We start from the raw sequence: 4,723 nt of genomic DNA, 5'->3' as shown, positions 1-4,723 counted from the left end.
GTGATGGAATATAGTCAGATAGGGAATTCTAGAGAAAGTGAGCCTTAGGAGACAAGATAATGAGTTAGGTTTGGGCCATGGGAAGTTCCAGGTGGTTAAGGGTCTTGCACTGGGGCTGTCTTTTGGCTGTTGGATATAGAGGTCTGTAGTATAGAAGACAGATCTGGGCTGAGGAGAGATTTGGGCATCATCTGCTTTTAGATGCTAATGGAAGACACAGGAGTAGAGGAGCCTGCACAGAAAGCAAAGTGGACCTAGGATGGAGCTCCAAGGAACACCAACATTCAAGACACAAGTACAGGAAAATGGGTCTGACCTCTTTTCTTTACCCAAAACACACATCCTAGTTAACCTCATTGGAATTATCCATTGTCTTTGAATCCCCTTAGCATTTAGAATCTCAGAGTTATAAAGGAACGTAGAGGTCAGCAGTTTCAGCCCCTACGTGACCAAAGGACCTCTACACATACATACATACATGTGTGCACACACCCTCCTGACCTAAGGAGTCCCGTTAGCATAATAGAATTGTTTGCCACCAGGTGCAGTCTTCTCCCATCCCCCATCCCAGTGTGTCCTTCATCAGCCTGTGAGGAAGACTCTGAAGAACACAACCTGACTCAGCCTTCTGCTCCATGCTCAGGGCTGAGACAGGAAAGAGCCCCCCCCTCCGCAGGGGACCAGAGAGAGTAAGCATCCAGTAGGGCCAAAAGAAGGACCTAGAAAGACTGGTCACACATTGACCCAGTGTGGAAATGGAAAATGGAGAAAGCATGGGAAGAAAACCAGGCAATGAATAGAGAGAAATGGCATGCCTTCCCTTCTCAGCTGCTGTGTGGGAGCCCATGTGTCAAGGGAGGATGCAGGGGTGGGGAGGAGTTATTTGCAGATAGAGCCTACAGGAGAGAAAAGGGCAGGAGAGAAGGGAGGGTGAGGCAGGGGGTCTCTACATGATAACTCTGGCTATTAAAGTCCCAGCTCAGACATCCCTGGGCTAGATATACCCTCGAAGGGGAGATAAATTATTACATCCAGGATCAAGTGATAACTGTGGGGAAGATACATGGTAAAGCCATCAAATGGAGACCAAATGAGCAGAGGACAAGCTCACAGAGTTCCCTCTACTGAGTGGATGCGCACATTGTTATTCTCGCTGATGCTCCTACCACTGCCCACGGATTCACATGGTCTTTGCCACACATGCCCAGTCTCCCCTCCCCCATTCTCTACCAACTGGTTCAGTGACTGAGTTTCATGGCCCTGAGACTGTTGCCTGGTAGAAGGAGGGCCACCCCATTCTTAGTACCTTAATATTCAGATAAGCAGTGATTGGTTTGGCCACAGTGTAAAGGACACCTCACAAGAGCATGGTTGGAGACAGAAGGTCTGCTGGGGATGAGGTGGGGATAATGGTGGTATAGGCTTCTCAGAGAACTCTACACTAACATAAAAAGGCTCTGCATGGTCCTCTACCTGGACCCCACATATGGCCTTCCAGTTCTTCTCAGACCTAAGCTCCCTTCACTAGGACCCAGCTAACACGGGGCCATGGTCAGACTCGAGGAGGTAAGATTAACTATCATAGGGCAAAGGCAGCCCCAAACTTAGAATACCCATCACTGATCCCATGGCTCTGTGTCACAAGGATTTCTCCCACCTTTCCTATTGCTGTTTCTGTCTCTGTACCCGTCTCAGGCCCCCAGGGCAGCTGTAGCACTGGTTTTGGAACAATTATGGAGAAAGGAGATGTTTGCACCAGAGGCTGCTCCCAGCCCAACATATAACTAGGCAATTCAGCTCAGGCCAAGGGGTGGTGGAATGAGCTTAAGCCAGGGCATTAAGTGGAATGGTTCTGTCACTTACCAGCTAGATAGTCTTAGCCAAGTCACTTCATCTTTCTGAGGCCCAATTTTCTTATAAAAATGGAGAGAGTAAGTCTTGCCTTCTTGGGAAATTGGCAGTTGGGGAGGTATTTTTCAAAAAACATAATGCATATAAAGCACCTGGCACAGTGTCAGGCACAGTGTCAGGCACACAGTGTTGGTCACACAGCATGGATAGATTCATGGTAAAGCTGAACAAGTGGAAGCTTTAGGGACCTTCATTTGTCCAGGCTCCTTCCAAAGTCTTAGAAAGGGTCCTAGCAATACATAATTTTGTGTTATTTTTTTAAAGAAGGTCCCTCAAATTATAAACATACAAGCTTCAGGTTATACAAATCATGGGACCCCAAAAGGTAGTTTTTTCTCCTCTCATCCTACCCCATTCTTAATTCCTTAAAAGTCTTCTTTATGCACAGGTGAGAATTACTCATGGTGACAAGGGAGAATTAAAATGAGCTCTCAGCAAGGCCTCAGCTGAGAGGGGTGAAATCACTTTCTATGTGAATGTTGCCCTAGGACTGATCTCATTCCTGATCTGAGTTTAGGTCCTACTCCTCCCCACTCTCTGCTTGCAGTGGCTAATCCAACATAGGAACCCAGTTAAATGCATGCCCTAGTATTCTCAGAACTTGTGGCTGAATCTGGGCACTATGTCACAGTCCTGGCAGGAGCTTTGCTCCAAAAATTATTAACTCTTAGAGGATCCAGTTCTAAGGCTATGCTAGGCCACACAGGGGCTCAGGAATGGCCCATCAGGAAAACAAAGGCAACTTGGTTGGTTTCTCAATTAGCACCCGTTTCCCTAAGGAGCCTTGAAAGGAGTAGGGACACGGGGCTCCCTCCTCAGTGTCTGGGAGATGGATGGGGCTGATTTTTTCCACGATTCTTCCCCATAAATCTGATTTGGCCCCTCATCTGTCTAGGCCAGTCCCCATGGAGGTGTAGGGTAGTGATGAATGGGCTGTCTTATTAATGTGACTGGGGTGGCAGGGATTTGGTGAGGGGCTTTGCTTTGATGGATGGTCCTCATGAGGGCATATTGCATTAGACACCCATAATGCAATCAGCAGGGCCATTATAATACCAATTTGTTGCTCCTCCTCACCAAGGTGGGGCAGTGGAGCTGGAAGATTAAGGAGGATGTCAGGACTTTGGAGTCACCTGGGGGGATTTTGGGAAAGGGCAAGATTTCCCTGTTGGGGGATATTACTAGGGAAATAATATGGAGGCCAAGAAAGTGCAAGCTGGAAAGGGAAAATAGAGGAAGTGAGGCCCAGAGAGAAGGTGTGACCTGTGTAAGGCTACTTCTGGAACCAGAGGGAAGAGCTGGACTTAGAACTTGAGTCTCCTGGATTCTGTGCTAAGGTAACCAAGAATGGAGGAAGGAATGGGATTAAGAAAGGAGAGACAACTTCACTATAGCTTCCATGTTGCTGGAGTCTTCACACCCCTCAAGAGATCTGCTGAGATGAGTAAAGCTGATGGATGAATCTAATGGCTGCTTCTATCCACAGGTCAACTGTAGATTCCTACATTTACCTCAGATGGCACCACTCCAGACCACCTACAGCTTTGCTATCCCTCTCCCCACACTAGTTCTAATTGCTGTATCTTTCTTCTGTAATTTATAGTAGACACCTAAGAACAGCACCAGACCCAGTCTTTCCTTACCCTCTAGGTCACCAGAGGGGATCTTTTTAAAACAAAATGTTTTTTCTTTTGCTTAAAAGCTGTTAGCGGCTCCTTGTCCTCAGGATAGGGATATGGAACAATGCCCAGGCTGGCACTCAGACCCTAGCTTCTCACCCAGTCTCATCTGCCTTCAATTCAGCTTCTCCTGTGGTAAAAGCTTACCTGTACTTTATATTACTTTATATTACTAGGTCCTTTACCTCAGGGGCAGGAAGTGATCATCATATTCTTCAGTTTCTGGATGTTTTAGTAAGTTCTGACTTCACTCTGATTTCTTTTTCCCTTCAATCACCAACCTTATTCTCTACCCACCCCTAGTTGGGCCCCCAGACACACTCCATTGTATTGGATATGCCCCTGGTAATGGATCTATGTCCATTGAAAAAAATGCTGTCTTAGCAAAATAAAAACAACCCAAGAGAGGACTGCTTCTTTGGAGAGGAATAAAAGTTGCAGGAAGCTTGAACTGCAAGGGGTCTCCCTCAGCCACTGCACACCTCTGGGCTGATTGGAGAGCTGCTCAGAGTCTGTACAGAGACATTGCACTGGAGAGTAGGTGTAGCAGAGATCTGGTAGCTGCCAATTCCAGGTTTCTGCAACCAATGCCATCCTAATCACTCTCGTCCATGGAGATAGATCTACTAGGAACTCAGCCTTCTAGCAGTAGGCTCTATATCACCCCTGCCAGGCTGAGGAGGGACCAAATGAAACAGAACCTCCCTTGTGTTATGACCTCTGATGAGGGCTGAGCATATCTCTTCCTCTGCATAGGACATGAGCAGAGGACCCACTGATGCCATAGGCACCACCTGGAAAGACCTGGGTGAGGGTCTTAGCAGGCTTTCGGTGTGGTGGGGAGAACCTTGGCTAATTGGAAGCTCTGGCAATTCCTGGGCCCCTAAGCCAAATTCTTGCAGATAGATTTACAGTTAAATTCTACTAGATACCCTTTAATGTTGACATCAAAAAGACAGAAATATCTTAAAATTAACATCCTAACATCACATCTCCAGGAACTATAAAAGGAACAGCAGGCTTGGCGCCTGTGGTTCAAGCGGCTAAGGCGCCAGCCACATACACCTAAGGTGGCGGGTTCGAATCCCCAGCCCGGGCCCGCCAAACAACAATGATGGCTGCAACCAAAAAAT

This window comes from Otolemur garnettii, unplaced genomic scaffold, assembly GCF_000181295.1.
Source record: "Otolemur garnettii isolate 467f Iridium unplaced genomic scaffold, OtoGar3 scaffold00068, whole genome shotgun sequence".
Classification (NCBI taxonomy): domain Eukaryota; kingdom Metazoa; phylum Chordata; class Mammalia; order Primates; family Galagidae; genus Otolemur; species Otolemur garnettii.
The sequence above is the reverse complement of the archived record's forward strand: the minus strand, read 5'-3'. Positions refer to the sequence as shown.